Source organism: Chiloscyllium punctatum, chromosome 28, assembly GCF_047496795.1.
Source record: "Chiloscyllium punctatum isolate Juve2018m chromosome 28, sChiPun1.3, whole genome shotgun sequence".
In the NCBI taxonomy this organism is placed as follows: Eukaryota; Metazoa; Chordata; class Chondrichthyes; order Orectolobiformes; family Hemiscylliidae; genus Chiloscyllium; species Chiloscyllium punctatum.
In genome coordinates, this window is record NC_092766.1 from 13206929 (window position 1) to 13227057 (window position 20129).

At 50.2% G+C, this 20129-nt stretch overlaps 2 protein-coding genes across 3 annotated transcripts in view; one reads left to right on the forward strand and one right to left on the reverse strand.

Moving 5' to 3' along the window:
• Window positions 1-20129, reverse strand: part of mettl25b (methyltransferase like 25B) — a 378445-nt gene that overhangs the window by 238631 nt on the left and 119685 nt on the right. The gene's annotated exons all lie outside the window — the stretch shown is intronic.
• Window positions 1-20129, forward strand: part of LOC140453868 (ammonium transporter Rh type B-A-like) — a 154618-nt gene that overhangs the window by 63003 nt on the left and 71486 nt on the right. The gene's annotated exons all lie outside the window — the stretch shown is intronic.

The window sequence follows — 20129 nt, forward strand, 5'->3', positions numbered from 1 at the left end:
TCTGTCACACTGCCCCTCTGTGTGAGACTCTCCGTTATAACACTCTCTCTCTCTCTGTGTCACACTGCCCCTTCGTGTGAGACTCTCCGTTAAACACTCTATCTCTCTGTGTTACACTGCCCCTCAGTGTGAGACTCTCCGTTATAACACTCTCTCTCTCTCTCTCTCTCTGTCATACTGCCCCTCAGTGTGAGACTCTCCGTTATAACAGTCTCTCTCTCTCTCTCTCTGTGTCACACTGACCCTCTGTGTGAGACTCTCCGTTATAACACTCTCTCTCTCTCTGTGTCACACTGCCCCTTCGTGTGAGACTCTCCGTTAAACACTCTATCTCTCTGTGTTACACTGCCCCTCAGTGTGAGACTCTCCGTTATAACACTCTCTCTCTCTCTCTCTCTCTGTCATACTGCCCCTCAGTGTGAGACTCTCCGTTATAACACACTCTCTCTCTCTGTCACACTGCCCCTCAGTGTGAGACTCTCCGTTATAACACACTCTCTCTCTCTCTCTGTGTCACACTGCCCCTTAGTGTGAGACTCTCTGTTATAACACACTCTCTCTCTCTCTCTGTGTCACACTGCCCCTCAGTGTGAGACTCTCTGTTAAAACACTCTCTCTCTCTCTCCCTCTGTGTCACACTGCCCCTCAGTGTGAGACTCACTGTTATAACACACTCTCTCTCTCTCCCTCTGTGTCACACTGTCCCTCAGTGTGAGACTCTCCGTTATAACACTCTCTCTCTCTGTTACCCTGCCCCTCAGTGTGAGACTCACCGTTATAACACTCTCTCTCTCTCTGTCACACTGCCCCTCAGTGTGAGACTCTCCGTCATAACACACACTCTCTCTCTCTGTGTCACACTGCCCCTCAATGTGAGACTCTCCGTTATAACACACTCTCTCTCTCTGTCACACTGCCCCTCAGTGTGAGACTCTCCGTTATAACACTCTCTCTCTCTCTGTGTCACACTGCCCCTCAATGTGAGACTCTCCGTTATAACACACTCTCTCTCTCTGTCACACTGCCCCTCAGTGTGAGACTCTCCGTTATAACACTCTCTCTCTCTCTGTGTCACACTGCCCCTTAGTGTGAGACTCTCCGTTAAACACTCTCTCTCTCTGTGTTACACTGCCCCTCAGTGTGAGACTCTCCGTTATAACACACTCTCTCTCTCTCTCTCTGGCGCACTGACCCTCAGTGTGAGACTCTCCGTTATAACACACTCTCTCTCTCACTCTCTCTGTGTCACACTGCCCCTCGGTGTGAGACTCTCCGTTATAACACACTCTCTCTCTCTGTGTCACACTGACCCTCAGTGTGAGACTCTCCGTTATAACACACTCTCTCTCTCTCTGTCACACTGCCCCTCAATGTGAGACTCTCCGTTATAACACACTCTCTCTCTCTGTGTCACACTGCCCCTCGGTGTGAGACTCTCCGTTATAACACACTCTCTCTCTCTGTGTCACTCTGCCCCCAGTGTGAGACTCTCCGTTATAACACATTCTCTCTCTCTCACTCTCTGTGTCACACTGCCCCTCGGTGTGAGACTCTCCGTTATACCACACTCTCTCTCTCTCTGTGTCACACTGACCCTCAGTGTGAGACTCTCCGTTATAACACACTCTCTCTCTCTGTGTTACACTGCCCCTCAATGTGAGACTCTCCGTTATAACACTCTCTCTCTCTGTTACACTGCCCCTCAGTGTGAGACTCACCGTTATAACACTCTCTCTCTCTCTGTCACACTGCCCCTCAGTGTGAGACTCTCCGTCATAACACACACTCTCTCTCTCTGTGTCACACTGCCCCTCAATGTGAGACTCTCCGTTATAACACACTCTCTCTCTCTCTCTCTGGCGCACTGACCCTCAGTGTGAGACTCTCCGTTATAACACACTCTCTCTCTCACTCTCTCTGTGTCACACTGCCCCTCGGTGTGAGACTCTCCGTTATAACACACTCTCTCTCTCTGTGTCACACTGACCCTCAGTGTGAGACTCTCCGTTATAACACACTCTCTCTCTCTCTGTCACACTGCCCCTCAATGTGAGACTCTCCGTTATAACACACTCTCTCTCTCTGTGTCACACTGCCCCTCGGTGTGAGACTCTCCGTTATAACACACTCTCTCTCTCTGTGTCACACTGCCCCCAGTGTGAGACTCTCCGTTATAACACATTCTCTCTCTCTCACTCTCTGTGTCACACTGCCCCTCGGTGTGAGACTCTCCGTTATAACACACTCTCTCTCTCTCTGTCACACTGCCCCTCAGTGTGAGACTCTCCGTTATAACACTCTCTCTCTCTCTGTGTCACACTGCCCCTTAGTGTGAGACTCTCCGTTAACCAATCTCTCTCTCTGTGTTACACTGCCCCTCAGTGTGAGACTCTCCATTATAACACACTCTCTCTCTCTCTCTCTGTGTCATACTGCCCCTCAGTGTGAGACTCTCCGTTATAACACTCTCTCTCTCTCTCTCTCTGTGTCACACTGACCCTCAGTGTGAGACTCTCCGTTATAACACTCTCTCTCTCTCTCTGTCACACTTCCCCTCAGTGTGAGACTCTCCGTTATAACACACTCTCTCTCTGTGTCACACTGCCCCTCAGTGTGAGACTCTCCGTTATAACACTCTCTCTCTCTCTGTGTCACACTGCCCCTCAGTGTGAGACTCTCCGTTGTAACACTCTCTCTCTCTCTCTCTGTCACACTGCCCCTCAGTGTGAGACTCTCTGTTATAACACTCTCTCTCTCTCTCTGTGTCACACTGCCCCTCAGTGTGAGACTCTCCATTATAACACTCTCTCTCTCTCTGTGTCACACTGCCCCTCAGTGTGAGACTCTCCGTTATAACACACTCTCTCTCTCTCTGTGTCACACTGCCCCTCAGTGTGAGACTCTCCGTTATAACACACTCTCTCTCTCTCTCTCTCTCTCTCTGTGTCACACTGCCCCTCAGTGTGAGACTCACCGTTATAACACACTCTCTCTCACTCTCTCTCTGTCACACTGCCCCTCAGTGTGAGACTCTCCGTTAAAACACACTCTCTCTCTCTCTGTGTCACACTGCCCCTCAGTGTGAGACTATCCGTTATAACACACTCTCTCCTCTCTCTCTGTCACACTGCCCCTCAGTGTGAGACTCTCCGTTATAACACACTCTCTCTCTCTCTGTGTCACACTGCCCCTCGGTGTGAGACTCTCCGTTATAACAAACTCTCTCTCTCTCTCTCTGTGTCATACTGCCCCTCAGTGTGAGACTCTCCGTTATAACACTCTCTGTCTCTCTCTCTCTGTCATACTGCCCCTCAGTGTGAGACTCTCCGTTATAACACTCTCTCTCTCTCTCTCTGTGTCACACTGCCCCTCAGTGTGAGACTCTCCGTTATAACACACTCTCTCTCTCTCTGTGTCACACTGCCCCTCAGTGTGAGACTCTCCGTTATAACACACTCTCTCTCTCTCTCTGTCACACTGACCCTCAGTGTGAGACTCTCCGTTATAACACTCTCTCTCTCTCTCTGTGTCACACTGCCCCTCAGTGTGAGACTCTCCGTTATAACACACTCTCTCTCTCTGTCACACTGACCCTCAGTGTGAGACTCTCCGTTATAACACACTCTCTCTCTCTCTCTGTCACACTGCCCCTCAGTGTGAGACTCTCCGTTATAACACACTCTCTCTCTCTCTCTCTCTGGCGCACTGACCCTCAGTGTGAGACTCTCCGTTATAACACTCTCTCTCTCTCTGTGTCACACTGCCCCTCAGTGTGAGACTCTCCGTTATAACACACTCTCTCTCTCACTCTCTCTGTGTTACACTGCCCCTCAGTGTGAGACTCTCCGTTATAACACGCTCTCTCTCTCTGTGTCACACTGACCCTCAGTGTGAGACTCTCCGTTATAACACACTCTCTCTCTCTCTCTGTCACACTGCCCCTCAGTGTGAGACTCTCCGTTATAACACTCTCTCTCTCTCTCTGTCACACTGCCCCTCGGTGTGAGACTCTCCGTTATAACACACTCTCTCTCTCTGTGTCACACTGACCCTCAGTGTGAGACTCTCCGTTATTACACACTCTCTCTCTCTCTCTGTGTCACACTGCCCCTCAGTGTGAGACTCTCCATTATAACACACTCTCTCTCTCTCTCTGTGTCACACTGCCCCTCAGTGTGAGACTCTCCGTTATAACACTCTCTCTCTCTCTCTCTGTGTCACACTGACCCTCAGTGTGAGACTCTCCGTTATAACACTCTCTCTCTCTCTCTCTGTCACACTGCCCCTCAGTGTGAGACTCTCCGTTATAACACTCTCTCTCTCTCTCTCTCTCTGTCACACTGCCCCTCAGTGTGAGACTCTCCGTTATAACACACTCTCTCTCTCTCTGTCACACTGACCCTCAGTGTGAGACTCTCCGTTATAACACACTCTCTCTCTCTGTGTCACACTGCCCCTCAGTGTGAGACTCTCCGTTATAACACTCTCTCTCTCTCTCTCTCTGTCACACAGCCCCTCAGTGTGAGACTCTCCGTTATAACACACTCTCTCACTCTCTCTCTGTCACACTGCCCCTCAGTGTGAGACTCTCCGTTATAACACACTCTATCTCTCTCTGTGTCACACTTCCCCTCAGTGTGAGACTCTCCGTTATAACACACTCTCTCTCTCTCTCTCTGGCGCACTGACCCTCAGTGTGAGACTCTCCGTTATAACACACTCTCTCTCTCACTCTCTCTGTGTCACACTGCCCCTCGGTGTGAGACTCTCCGTTATAACACACTCGCTCTCTCTGTGTCACACTGACCCTCAGTGTGAGACTCTCCGTTATAACACACTCTCTCTCTCTCTGTCACACTGCCCCTCAATGTGAGACTCTCCGTTATAACACACTCTCTCTCTCTGTGTCACACTGCCCCTCGGTGTGAGACTCTCCGTTATAACACACTCTCTCTCTCTGTCACACTGCCCCTCAGTGTGAGACTCTCCATTATAGCACACACTCTCTCTCTCTGAGTCACACTGCCCCTCAATGTGAGACTCTCCGTTATAACACACTCTCTCTCTCTGTCACACTGCCCCTCTGTGTGAGACTCTCCGTTATAACACTCTCTCTCTCTCTGTGTCACACTGCCCCTTCGTGTGAGACTCTCCGTTAAACACTCTATCTCTCTGTGTTACACTGCCCCTCAGTGTGAGACTCTCCGTTATAACACTCTCTCTCTCTCTCTCTCTCTGTCATACTGCCCCTCAGTGTGAGACTCTCCGTTATAACACTCTCTCTCTCTCTCTCTCTGTGTCACACTGACCCTCAGTGTGAGACTCTCCGTTATAACACTCTCTCTCTCTCTCTGTCACACTGCCCCTCAGTGTGAGACTCTCCGTTATAACACACTCTCTCTCTGTGTCACACTGCCCCTCAGTGTGAGACTCTCCGTTATACCACTCTCTCTCTCTCTGTGTCACACTGCCCCTCAGTGTGAGACTCTCCGTTATAACACTCTCTCTCTCTCTCTGTCACACTGCCCCTCAGTGTGAGACTCTCCGTTATAACACACTCTCTCACTCTCTCTCTGTCACACTGCCACTCAGTGTGAGACTCTCCGTTATAACACACTCTCTCTCTCTCTCTGTGTCACACTGCCCCTCAGTGTGAGACTCTCCGTTATAACACACTCTCTCTCTCTCTCTCTGTGTCACACTGCCCCTCGGTGTGAGACTCTCCGTTATTACACACTCTCTCTCTCTCTCTGTGTCACACTGCCCCTCGGTGTGAGACTCTCCGTTATAATACACTCTCACTCTCTCTCTGTCACACTGCCCCTCAGTGTGAGACTCTCCGTTATAACACACTCTCTCTCTCTGTCACACTGACCCTCAGTGTGAGACTCTCCGTTATAATACACTCTCTCTCTCTCTTTGTGTTACACTGCCCCTCAGTGTGAGACTCTCCGTTATAACACACTCTCTCTCTCTCTCTGTGTCACACTGCCCCTCAGTGTGAGACTCTCTGTTAAAACACTCTCTCTCTCTCTCTCTCTGTGTCACACTGCCCCTCAGTGTGAGACTCACTGTTATAACACACTCTCTCTCTCTCTCTCTGTGTCACACTATCCCTCAGTGTGAGACTCTCTGTTATAACACTCTCTCTCTCTGTTACACTGCCCCTCAGTGTGAGACTCTCCGTTATAACACTCTCTCTCTCTCTGTCACACTGCCCCTCAGTGTGAGACTCTCCATTATAACACACACTCTCTCTCTCTGTGTCACACTGCCCCTCAATGTGAGACTCTCCGTTATAACACACTCTCTCTCTCTGTCACACTGCCCCTCAGTGTGAGACTCTCCGTTATAACACTCTCTCTCTCTCTGTGTCACACTGCCCCTTAGTGTGAGACTCTCCGTTAAACACTCTCTCTCTCTGTGTTACACTGCCCCTCAGTGTGAGACTCTCCATTATAACACACTCTCTCTCTCTCTCTCTGTGTCATACTGCCCCTCAGTGTGAGACTCTCCGTTATAACACTCTCTCTCTCTCTCTCTCTCTGTCATACTGCCCCTCAGTGTGAGACTCTCCGTTATAACACTCTCTCTCTCTCTCTCTCTGTGTCACACTGACCCTCAGTGTGAGACTCTCCGTTATAACACTCTCTCTCTCTCTGTCACACTGCCCCTCAGTGTGAGACTCTCCGTTATAACACACTCTCTCTCTGTGTCACACTGCCCCTCAGTGTGAGACTCTCCGTTATAACACTCTGTCTCTCTCTGTGTCACACTGCCCCTCAGTGTGAGACTCTCCGTTATAACACTCTCTCTCTCTCTGTGTCACACTGCCCCTCAGTGTGAGACTCTCCGTTATAACACACTCTCTCTCTCTCTGTGTCACACTGCCCCTCAGTGTGAGACTCTCCGTTATAACACACTCTCTCTCTCTCTCTCTCTCTCTCTGTGTCACACTGCCCCTCAGTGTGAGACTCACCGTTATAACACACTCTCTCTCACTCTCTCTCTGTCACACTGCCCCTCAGTGTGAGACTCTCCGTTAAAACACACTCTCTCTCTCTCTGTGTCACACTGCCCCTCAGTGTGAGACTATCCGTTATAACACACTCTCTCCTCTCTCTCTGTCACACTGCCCCTCAGTGTGAGACTCTCCGTTATAACACACTCTCTCTCTCTCTGTGTCACACTGCCCCTCGGTGTGAGACTCTCCGTTATAACAAACTCTCTCTCTCTCTCTCTGTGTCATACTGCCCCTCAGTGTGAGACTCTCCGTTATAACACTCTCTGTCTCTCTCTCTCTGTCATACTGCCCCTCAGTGTGAGACTCTCCGTTATAACACTCTCTCTCTCTCTCTGTGTCACACTGCCCCTCAGTGTGAGACTCTCCGTTATAACACACTCTCTCTCTCTCTGTGTCACACTGCCCCTCAGTGTGAGACTCTCCGTTATAACACACTCTCTCTCTCTCTCTGTCACACTGACCCTCAGTGTGAGACTCTCCGTTATAACACTCTCTCTCTCTCTCTGTGTCACACTGCCCCTCAGTGTGAGACTCTCCGTTATAACACACTCTCTCTCTCTGTCACACTGACCCTCAGTGTGAGACTCTCCGTTATAACACACTCTCTCTCTCTCTCTGTCACACTGCCCCTCAGTGTGAGACTCTCCGTTATAACACACTCTCTCTCTCTCTCTCTCTGGCGCACTGACCCTCAGTGTGAGACTCTCCGTTATAACACTCTCTCTCTCTCTGTGTCACACTGCCCCTCAGTGTGAGACTCTCCGTTATAACACACTCTCTCTCTCACTCTCTCTGTGTTACACTGCCCCTCAGTGTGAGACTCTCCGTTATAACACGCTCTCTCTCTCTGTGTCACACTGACCCTCAGTGTGAGACTCTCCGTTATAACACACTCTCTCTCTCTCTCTGTCACACTGCCCCTCAGTGTGAGACTCTCCGTTATAACACTCTCTCTCTCTCTCTGTCACACTGCCCCTCGGTGTGAGACTCTCCGTTATAACACACTCTCTCTCTCTGTGTCACACTGACCCTCAGTGTGAGACTCTCCGTTATTACACACTCTCTCTCTCTCTCTGTGTCACACTGCCCCTCAGTGTGAGACTCTCCATTATAACACACTCTCTCTCTCTCTCTGTGTCACACTGCCCCTCAGTGTGAGACTCTCCGTTATAACACTCTCTCTCTCTCTCTCTGTGTCACACTGACCCTCAGTGTGAGACTCTCCGTTATAACACTCTCTCTCTCTCTCTCTGTCACACTGCCCCTCAGTGTGAGACTCTCCGTTATAACACTCTCTCTCTCTCTCTCTCTCTGTCACACTGCCCCTCAGTGTGAGACTCTCCGTTATAACACACTCTCTCTCTCTCTGTCACACTGACCCTCAGTGTGAGACTCTCCGTTATAACACACTCTCTCTCTCTGTGTCACACTGCCCCTCAGTGTGAGACTCTCCGTTATAACACTCTCTCTCTCTCTCTCTCTGTCACACAGCCCCTCAGTGTGAGACTCTCCGTTATAACACACTCTCTCACTCTCTCTCTGTCACACTGCCCCTCAGTGTGAGACTCTCCGTTATAACACACTCTATCTCTCTCTGTGTCACACTTCCCCTCAGTGTGAGACTCTCCGTTATAACACACTCTCTCTCTCTCTCTCTGGCGCACTGACCCTCAGTGTGAGACTCTCCGTTATAACACACTCTCTCTCTCACTCTCTCTGTGTCACACTGCCCCTCGGTGTGAGACTCTCCGTTATAACACACTCGCTCTCTCTGTGTCACACTGACCCTCAGTGTGAGACTCTCCGTTATAACACACTCTCTCTCTCTCTGTCACACTGCCCCTCAATGTGAGACTCTCCGTTATAACACACTCTCTCTCTCTGTGTCACACTGCCCCTCGGTGTGAGACTCTCCGTTATAACACACTCTCTCTCTCTGTCACACTGCCCCTCAGTGTGAGACTCTCCATTATAGCACACACTCTCTCTCTCTGAGTCACACTGCCCCTCAATGTGAGACTCTCCGTTATAACACACTCTCTCTCTCTGTCACACTGCCCCTCTGTGTGAGACTCTCCGTTATAACACTCTCTCTCTCTCTGTGTCACACTGCCCCTTCGTGTGAGACTCTCCGTTAAACACTCTATCTCTCTGTGTTACACTGCCCCTCAGTGTGAGACTCTCCGTTATAACACTCTCTCTCTCTCTCTCTCTCTGTCATACTGCCCCTCAGTGTGAGACTCTCCGTTATAACACTCTCTCTCTCTCTCTCTCTGTGTCACACTGACCCTCAGTGTGAGACTCTCCGTTATAACACTCTCTCTCTCTCTCTGTCACACTGCCCCTCAGTGTGAGACTCTCCGTTATAACTCCCTCTCTCTCTGTGTCACACTGCCCCTCAGTGTGAGACTCTCCGTTATAACACTCTCTCTCTCTCTGTGTCACACTGCCCCTCAGTGTGAGACTCTCCGTTATAACACTCTCTCTCTCTCTCTGTCACACTGCCCCTCAGTGTGAGACTCTCCGTTATAACACACTCTCTCACTCTCTCTCTGTCACACTGCCACTCAGTGTGAGACTCTCCGTTATAACACACTCTCTCTCTCTCTCTGTGTCACACTGCCCCTCAGTGTGAGACTCTCCGTTATAACACACTCTCTCTCTCTCTCTCTGTGTCACACTGCCCCTCGGTGTGAGACTCTCCGTTATTACACACTCTCTCTCTCTCTCTGTGTCACACTGCCCCTCGGTGTGAGACTCTCCGTTATAATACACTCTCACTCTCTCTCTGTCACACTGCCCCTCAGTGTGAGACTCTCCGTTATAACACACTCTCTCTCTCTGTCACACTGACCCTCAGTGTGAGACTCTCCGTTATAATACACTCTCTCTCTCTCTTTGTGTCACACTGCCCCTCAGTGTGAGACTCTCCGTTATAACACACTCTCTCTCTCTCTCTGTGTCACACTGCCCCTCAGTGTGAGACTCTCTGTTAAAACACTCTCTCTCTCTCTCTCTCTGTGTCACACTGCCCCTCAGTGTGAGACTCACTGTTATAACACACTCTCTCTCTCTCTCTCTGTGTCACACTGTCCCTCAGTGTGAGACTCTCTGTTATAACACTCTCTCTCTCTGTTACACTGCCCCTCAGTGTGAGACTCTCCGTTATAACACTCTCTCTCTCTCTGTCACACTGCCCCTCAGTGTGAGACTCTCCATTATAACACACACTCTCTCTCTCTGTGTCACACTGCCCCTCAATGTGAGACTCTCCGTTATAACACACTCTCTCTCTCTGTCACACTGCCCCTCAGTGTGAGACTCTCCGTTATAACACTCTCTCTCTCTCTGTGTCACACTGCCCCTTAGTGTGAGACTCTCCGTTAAACACTCTCTCTCTCTGTGTTACACTGCCCCTCAGTGTGAGACTCTCCATTATAACACACTCTCTCTCTCTCTCTCTGTGTCATACTGCCCCTCAGTGTGAGACTCTCCGTTATAACACTCTCTCTCTCTCTCTCTCTCTGTCATACTGCCCCTCAGTGTGAGACTCTCCGTTATAACACTCTCTCTCTCTCTCTCTCTGTGTCACACTGACCCTCAGTGTGAGACTCTCCGTTATAACACTCTCTCTCTCTCTGTCACACTGCCCCTCAGTGTGAGACTCTCCGTTATAACACACTCTCTCTCTGTGTCACACTGCCCCTCAGTGTGAGACTCTCCGTTATAACACTCTGTCTCTCTCTGTGTCACACTGCCCCTCAGTGTGAGACTCTCCGTTATAACACTCTCTCTCTCTCTGTGTCACACTGCCCCTCAGTGTGAGACTCTCCATTATAACACTCTCTCTCTCTCTGTGTCACACTGCCCCTCAGTGTGAGACTCTCCGTTATAACACACTCTCTCTCTCTCTGTGTCACACTGCCCCTCAGTGTGAGACTCTCCGTTATAACACACTCTCTCTCTCTCTCTCTGTGTCACACTGCCCCTCAGTGTGAGACTCTCCGTTATAACACACTCTCTCTCTCTCTCTGTGTCACACTGCCCCTCGGTGTGAGACTCTCCGTTATTACACACTCTCTCTCTCTCTCTGTGTCACACTGCCCCTCGGTGTGAGACTCTCCGTTATAATACACTCTCACTCTCTCTCTGTCACACTGCCCCTCAGTGTGAGACTCTCCGTTATAACACTCTCTCTCTCTCTGTCACACTGCCCCTCGGTGTGAGACTCTCCGTTATAACACACTCTCTCTCTCTCTCTCTGTCACACTGCCCCTCAGTGTGAGACTCTCCGTTATAACACACTCTCTCTCTCTCTCTGTGTCACACTGCCCCTCAGTGTGAGACTCTCCATTATAACACTCTCTCTCTCTCTGTCACACTGCCCCTCAATGTGAGACTCTCCGTTATAACACTCTCTCTCTCTCTGTGTCACACTGCCCCTCAGTGTGAGACTCTCCGTTATAACACACTCTCTCGCTCTCTCTCTGTGTCACACTGCCCCTCAGTGTGAGACTCTCCGTTATAACACACTCTCTCTCTCTCTGTCACACTGCCCCTCAGTGTGAGACTCTCCGTTATAACACTCTCTCTCTCTCTCTCTCTGTCACACTGCCCCTCAGTGTGAGACACTCCGTTATAACACTCACTCTCTCTCTCTCTCTGTCACACTGCCCCTCAGTGTGAGACTCTCTGTTATAACACACTCTCTCTCTCTCTCTCTCTGTCACACTGCCCCTCGGTGTGAGACTCTCCGTTATAACACTCTCTCTCTCTCTCTGTCACACTGCCCCTCAGTGTGAGACTCTCCGTTATAACACACTCTCTCTCTCTCTCTGTCACACTGCCCCTCAGTGTGAGACTCTCTGTTATAACACACTCTCTCTCTCTCTCTCTGTCAAACTGACCCTCAGTGTGAGACTCTCCGTTATAACACTCTCTCTCTCTCTCTCTCTCTCTGTGTCAAACTGACCCTCAGTGTGAGACTCTCCGTTATAACACTCTCTCTCTCTCTCTGTCACACTGCCCCTCAGTGTGAGACTCTCTGTTATAACACTCTCTCTCTCTCTGTCACACTGCCCCTCAGTGTGAGACTCTCCGTTATAACACACTCTCTCTCTCTCTGTGTCACACTGCACCTCAGTGTGAGACTCTCCGTTATTACACGCTCTCTCTCTCTCTCTGTCACACTGCCCCGCAGTGTGAGACTCTCTGTTATAACACTCTCTCTCTCCCTCTATGTCACACTGCCCCTCAGTGTGAGACTCTCCGTGAAAACACTCTCTCTCTCTCTCTCTCTGTGTCACACTGCCCCTCAGTGTGAGACTCTCCGTTATAACACTCTCTCTCTCTCTCTGTCACACTGCCCCTCAGTGTGAGACTCTCTGTTTTAACACACTCTCTCTCTCTCTCTGTCACACTGCCCCTCGGTGTGAGACTCTCCGTTATAACACTCTCTCTCTCTCTCTCTCTGTCACACTGCCCCTCGGTGTGAGATTCTCCGTTATAACACACTCTCTCTCTCTCTGTGTGTCACACTGACCCTCAGTGTGAGACTCTCCGTTATAACACTCTCTCTCTCTCTCTCTCTCTCTGTGTCACACTGACCCTCAGTGTGTGACTCTCCGTTATAACACACTCTCTCTCTCTCTGTGTCACACTGCCCCTCAGTGTGAGACTCTCCGTTATAACACACTCTCTCTCTCTCTCTCTCTGTGTCACACTGCCCCTCAGTGTGAGACTCTCCGTTATAACACACTCTCTCTTACTCTCTCTCTGTCACACTGCCCCTCAGTGTGAGACTCTCCGTTATAACACACTCTCTCTCTCTCTGTGTCACACTGCCCCTCGGTGTGAGACTCACCGTTATAACACACTCTCTCTCTCTCTGTCAGGCGCACTGACCCTCAGTGTGAGACTTTCCGTTATAACACATTCTCTCTCTCACTCTCTCTGTGTCACACTGCCCCTCAGTGTGAGACTCTCCATTATAACACACTCTCTCTCTCTCTCTGTGTCACACTGCCCCTCAGTGTGAGACTCTCCGTTATAACACTCTCTCTCTCTCTCTCTGTGTCACACTGACCCTCAGTGTGAGACTCTCCGTTATAACACTCTCTCTCTCTCTCTCTGTCACACTGCCCCTCAGTGTGAGACTCTCCGTTATAACACTCTCTCTCTCTCTCTCTCTCTGTCACACTGCCCCTCAGTGTGAGACTCTCCGTTATAACACACTCTCTCTCTCTCTGTCACACTGACCCTCAGTGTGAGACTCTCCGTTATAACACACTCTCTCTCTCTGTGTCACACTGCCCCTCAGTGTGAGACTCTCCGTTATAACACTCTCTCTCTCTCTCTCTCTGTCACACAGCCCCTCAGTGTGAGACTCTCCGTTATAACACACTCTCTCACTCTCTCTCTGTCACACTGCCCCTCAGTGTGAGACTCTCCGTTATAACACACTCTATCTCTCTCTGTGTCACACTTCCCCTCAGTGTGAGACTCTCCGTTATAACACACTCTCTCTCTCTCTCTCTGGCGCACTGACCCTCAGTGTGAGACTCTCCGTTATAACACACTCTCTCTCTCACTCTCTCTGTGTCACACTGCCCCTCGGTGTGAGACTCTCCGTTATAACACACTCGCTCTCTCTGTGTCACACTGACCCTCAGTGTGAGACTCTCCGTTATAACACACTCTCTCTCTCTCTGTCACACTGCCCCTCAATGTGAGACTCTCCGTTATAACACACTCTCTCTCTCTGTGTCACACTGCCCCTCGGTGTGAGACTCTCCGTTATAACACACTCTCTCTCTCTGTCACACTGCCCCTCAGTGTGAGACTCTCCATTATAGCACACACTCTCTCTCTCTGAGTCACACTGCCCCTCAATGTGAGACTCTCCGTTATAACACACTCTCTCTCTCTGTCACACTGCCCCTCTGTGTGAGACTCTCCGTTATAACACTCTCTCTCTCTCTGTGTCACACTGCCCCTTCGTGTGAGACTCTCCGTTAAACACTCTATCTCTCTGTGTTACACTGCCCCTCAGTGTGAGACTCTCCGTTATAACACTCTCTCTCTCTCTCTCTCTCTGTCATACTGCCCCTCAGTGTGAGACTCTCCGTTATAACACTCTCTCTCTCTCTCTCTCTGTGTCACACTGACCCTCAGTGTGAGACTCTCCGTTATAACACTCTCTCTCTCTCTCTGTCACACTGCCCCTCAGTGTGAGACTCTCCGTTATAACACACTCTCTCTCTGTGTCACACTGCCCCTCAGTGTGAGACTCTCCGTTATACCACTCTCTCTCTCTCTGTGTCACACTGCCCCTCAGTGTGAGACTCTCCGTTATAACACTCTCTCTCTCTCTCTGTCACACTGCCCCTCAGTGTGAGACTCTCCGTTATAACACACTCTCTCACTCTCTCTCTGTCACACTGCCACTCAGTGTGAGACTCTCCGTTATAACACACTCTCTCTCTCTCTCTGTGTCACACTGCCCCTCAGTGTGAGACTCTCCGTTATAACACACTCTCTCTCTCTCTCTCTGTGTCACACTGCCCCTCGGTGTGAGACTCTCCGTTATTACACACTCTCTCTCTCTCTCTGTGTCACACTGCCCCTCGGTGTGAGACTCTCCGTTATAATACACTCTCACTCTCTCTCTGTCACACTGCCCCTCAGTGTGAGACTCTCCGTTATAACACACTCTCTCTCTCTGTCACACTGACCCTCAGTGTGAGACTCTCCGTTATAATACACTCTCTCTCTCTCTTTGTGTTACACTGCCCCTCAGTGTGAGACTCTCCGTTATAACACACTCTCTCTCTCTCTCTGTGTCACACTGCCCCTCAGTGTGAGACTCTCTGTTAAAACACTCTCTCTCTCTCTCTCTCTGTGTCACACTGCCCCTCAGTGTGAGACTCACTGTTATAACACACTCTCTCTCTCTCTCTCTGTGTCACACTATCCCTCAGTGTGAGACTCTCTGTTATAACACTCTCTCTCTCTGTTACACTGCCCCTCAGTGTGAGACTCTCCGTTATAACACTCTCTCTCTCTCTGTCACACTGCCCCTCAGTGTGAGACTCTCCATTATAACACACACTCTCTCTCTCTGTGTCACACTGCCCCTCAATGTGAGACTCTCCGTTATAACACACTCTCTCTCTCTGTCACACTGCCCCTCAGTGTGAGACTCTCCGTTATAACACTCTCTCTCTCTCTGTGTCACACTGCCCCTTAGTGTGAGACTCTCCGTTAAACACTCTCTCTCTCTGTGTTACACTGCCCCTCAGTGTGAGACTCTCCATTATAACACACTCTCTCTCTCTCTCTCTGTGTCATACTGCCCCTCAGTGTGAGACTCTCCGTTATAACACTCTCTCTCTCTCTCTCTCTCTGTCATACTGCCCCTCAGTGTGAGACTCTCCGTTATAACACTCTCTCTCTCTCTCTCTCTGTGTCACACTGACCCTCAGTGTGAGACTCTCCGTTATAACACTCTCTCTCTCTCTCTCTGTCACACTGCCCCTCAGTGTGAGACTCTCCGTTATAACACACTCTCTCTCTGTGTCACACTGCCCCTCAGTGTGAGACTCTCCGTTATAACACTCTGTCTCTCTCTGTGTCACACTGCCCCTCAGTGTGAGACTCTCCGTTATAACACTCTCTCTCTCTCTGTGTCACACTGCCCCTCAGTGTGAGACTCTCCGTTATAACACACTCTCTCTCTCTCTGTGTCACACTGCCCCTCAGTGTGAGACTCTCCGTTATAACACACTCTCTCTCTCTCTCTCTCTCTCTCTGTGTCACACTGCCCCTCAGTGTGAGACTCACCGTTATAACACACTCTCTCTCACTCTCTCTCTGTCACACTGCCCCTCAGTGTGAGACTCTCCGTTAAAACACACTCTCTCTCTCTCTGTGTCACACTGCCCCTCAGTGTGAGACTATCCGTTATAACACACTCTCTCCTCTCTCTCTGTCACACTGCCCCTCAGTGTGAGACTCTCCGTTATAACACACTCTCTCTCTCTCTGTGTCACACTGCCCCTCGGTGTGAGACTCTCCGTTATAACAAACTCTCTCTCTCTCTCTCTGTGTCATACTGCCCCTCAGTGTGAGACTCTCCGTTATAACACTCTCTGTCTCTCTCTCTCTGTCATACTGCCCCTCAGTGTGAGACTCTCCGTTATAACACTCTCTCTCTCTCTCTCTGTGTCACACTGCCCCTCAGTGTGAGACTCTCCGTTATAACACACTCTCTCTCTCTCTGTGTCACACTGCCCCTCAGTGTGAGACTCTCCGTTATAACACACTCTCTCTCTCTCTCTGTCACACTGACCCTCAGTGTGAGACTCTCCGTTATAACACTCTCTCTCTCTCTCTGTGTCACACTGCCCCTCAGTGTGAGACTCTCCGTTATAACACACTCTCTCTCTCTGTCACACTGACCCTCAGTGTGAGACTCTCCGTTATAACACACTCTCTCTCTCTCTCTGTCACACTGCCCCTCAGTGTGAGACTCTCCGTTATAACACACTCTCTCTCTCTCTCTCTCTGGCGCACTGACCCTCAGTGTGAGACTCTCCGTTATAACACTCTCTCTCTCTCTGTGTCACACTGCCCCTCAGTGTGAGACTCTCCGTTATAACACACTCTCTCTCTCACTCTCTCTGTGTTACACTGCCCCTCAGTGTGAGACTCTCCGTTATAACACGCTCTCTCTCTCTGTGTCACACTGACCCTCAGTGTGAGACTCTCCGTTATAACACACTCTCTCTCTCTCTCTGTCACACTGCCCCTCAGTGTGAGACTCTCCGTTATAACACTCTCTCTCTCTCTCTGTCACACTGCCCCTCGGTGTGAGACTCTCCGTTATAACACACTCTCTCTCTCTGTGTCACACTGACCCTCAGTGTGAGACTCTCCGTTATTACACACTCTCTCTCTCTCTCTGTGTCACACTGCCCCTCAGTGTGAGACTCTCCATTATAACACACTCTCTCTCTCTCTCTGTGTCACACTGCCCCTCAGTGTGAGACTCTCCGTTATAACACTCTCTCTCTCTCTCTCTGTGTCACACTGACCCTCAGTGTGAGACTCTCCGTTATAACACTCTCTCTCTCTCTCTCTGTCACACTGCCCCTCAGTGTGAGACTCTCCGTTATAACACTCTCTCTCTCTCTCTCTCTCTGTCACACTGCCCCTCAGTGTGAGACTCTCCGTTATAACACACTCTCTCTCTCTCTGTCACACTGACCCTCAGTGTGAGACTCTCCGTTATAACACACTCTCTCTCTCTGTGTCACACTGCCCCTCAGTGTGAGACTCTCCGTTATAACACTCTCTCTCTCTCTCTCTCTGTCACACAGCCCCTCAGTGTGAGACTCTCCGTTATAACACACTCTCTCACTCTCTCTCTGTCACACTGCCCCTCAGTGTGAGACTCTCCGTTATAACACACTCTATCTCTCTCTGTGTCACACTTCCCCTCAGTGTGAGACTCTCCGTTATAACACACTCTCTCTCTCTCTCTCTGGCGCACTGACCCTCAGTGTGAGACTCTCCGTTATAACACACTCTCTCTCTCACTCTCTCTGTGTCACACTGCCCCTCGGTGTGAGACTCTCCGTTATAACACACTCGCTCTCTCTGTGTCACACTGACCCTCAGTGTGAGACTCTCCGTTATAACACACTCTCTCTCTCTCTGTCACACTGCCCCTCAATGTGAGACTCTCCGTTATAACACACTCTCTCTCTCTGTGTCACACTGCCCCTCGGTGTGAGACTCTCCGTTATAACACACTCTCTCTCTCTGTCACACTGCCCCTCAGTGTGAGACTCTCCATTATAGCACACACTCTCTCTCTCTGAGTCACACTGCCCCTCAATGTGAGACTCTCCGTTATAACACACTCTCTCTCTCTGTCACACTGCCCCTCTGTGTGAGACTCTCCGTTATAACACTCTCTCTCTCTCTGTGTCACACTGCCCCTTCGTGTGAGACTCTCCGTTAAACACTCTATCTCTCTGTGTTACACTGCCCCTCAGTGTGAGACTCTCCGTTATAACACTCTCTCTCTCTCTCTCTCTCTGTCATACTGCCCCTCAGTGTGAGACTCTCCGTTATAACACTCTCTCTCTCTCTCTCTCTGTGTCACACTGACCCTCAGTGTGAGACTCTCCGTTATAACACTCTCTCTCTCTCTCTGTCACACTGCCCCTCAGTGTGAGACTCTCCGTTATAACTCCCTCTCTCTCTGTGTCACACTGCCCCTCAGTGTGAGACTCTCCGTTATAACACTCTCTCTCTCTCTGTGTCACACTGCCCCTCAGTGTGAGACTCTCCGTTATAACACTCTCTCTCTCTCTCTGTCACACTGCCCCTCAGTGTGAGACTCTCCGTTATAACACACTCTCTCACTCTCTCTCTGTCACACTGCCACTCAGTGTGAGACTCTCCGTTATAACACACTCTCTCTCTCTCTCTGTGTCACACTGCCCCTCAGTGTGAGACTCTCCGTTATAACACACTCTCTCTCTCTCTCTCTGTGTCACACTGCCCCTCGGTGTGAGACTCTCCGTTATTACACACTCTCTCTCTCTCTCTGTGTCACACTGCCCCTCGGTGTGAGACTCTCCGTTATAATACACTCTCACTCTCTCTCTGTCACACTGCCCCTCAGTGTGAGACTCTCCGTTATAACACACTCTCTCTCTCTGTCACACTGACCCTCAGTGTGAGACTCTCCGTTATAATACACTCTCTCTCTCTCTTTGTGTCACACTGCCCCTCAGTGTGAGACTCTCCGTTATAACACACTCTCTCTCTCTCTCTGTGTCACACTGCCCCTCAGTGTGAGACTCTCTGTTAAAACACTCTCTCTCTCTCTCTCTCTGTGTCACACTGCCCCTCAGTGTGAGACTCACTGTTATAACACACTCTCTCTCTCTCTCTCTGTGTCACACTGTCCCTCAGTGTGAGACTCTCTGTTATAACACTCTCTCTCTCTGTTACACTGCCCCTCAGTGTGAGACTCTCCGTTATAACACTCTCTCTCTCTCTGTCACACTGCCCCTCAGTGTGAGACTCTCCATTATAACACACACTCTCTCTCTCTGTGTCACACTGCCCCTCAATGTGAGACTCTCCGTTATAACACACTCTCTCTCTCTGTCACACTGCCCCTCAGTGTGAGACTCTCCGTTATAACACTCTCTCTCTCTCTGTGTCACACTGCCCCTTAGTGTGAGACTCTCCGTTAAACACTCTCTCTCTCTGTGTTACACTGCCCCTCAGTGTGAGACTCTCCATTATAACACACTCTCTCTCTCTCTCTCTGTGTCATACTGCCCCTCAGTGTGAGACTCTCCGTTATAACACTCTCTCTCTCTCTCTCTCTCTGTCATACTGCCCCTCAGTGTGAGACTCTCCGTTATAACACTCTCTCTCTCTCTCTCTCTGTGTCACACTGACCCTCAGTGTGAGACTCTCCGTTATAACACTCTCTCTCTCTCTGTCACACTGCCCCTCAGTGTGAGACTCTCCGTTATAACACACTCTCTCTCTGTGTCACACTGCCCCTCAGTGTGAGACTCTCCGTTATAACACTCTGTCTCTCTCTGTGTCACACTGCCCCTCAGTGTGAGACTCTCCGTTATAACACTCTCTCTCTCTCTGTGTCACACTGCCCCTCAGTGTGAGACTCTCCATTATAACACTCTCTCTCTCTCTGTGTCACACTGCCCCTCAGTGTGAGACTCTCCGTTATAACACACTCTCTCTCTCTCTGTGTCACACTGCCCCTCAGTGTGAGACTCTCCGTTATAACACACTCTCTCTCTCTCTCTCTGTGTCACACTGCCCCTCAGTGTGAGACTCTCCGTTATAACACACTCTCTCTCTCTCTCTGTGTCACACTGCCCCTCGGTGTGAGACTCTCCGTTATTACACACTCTCTCTCTCTCTCTGTGTCACACTGCCCCTCGGTGTGAGACTCTCCGTTATAATACACTCTCACTCTCTCTCTGTCACACTGCCCCTCAGTGTGAGACTCTCCGTTATAACACTCTCTCTCTCTCTGTCACACTGCCCC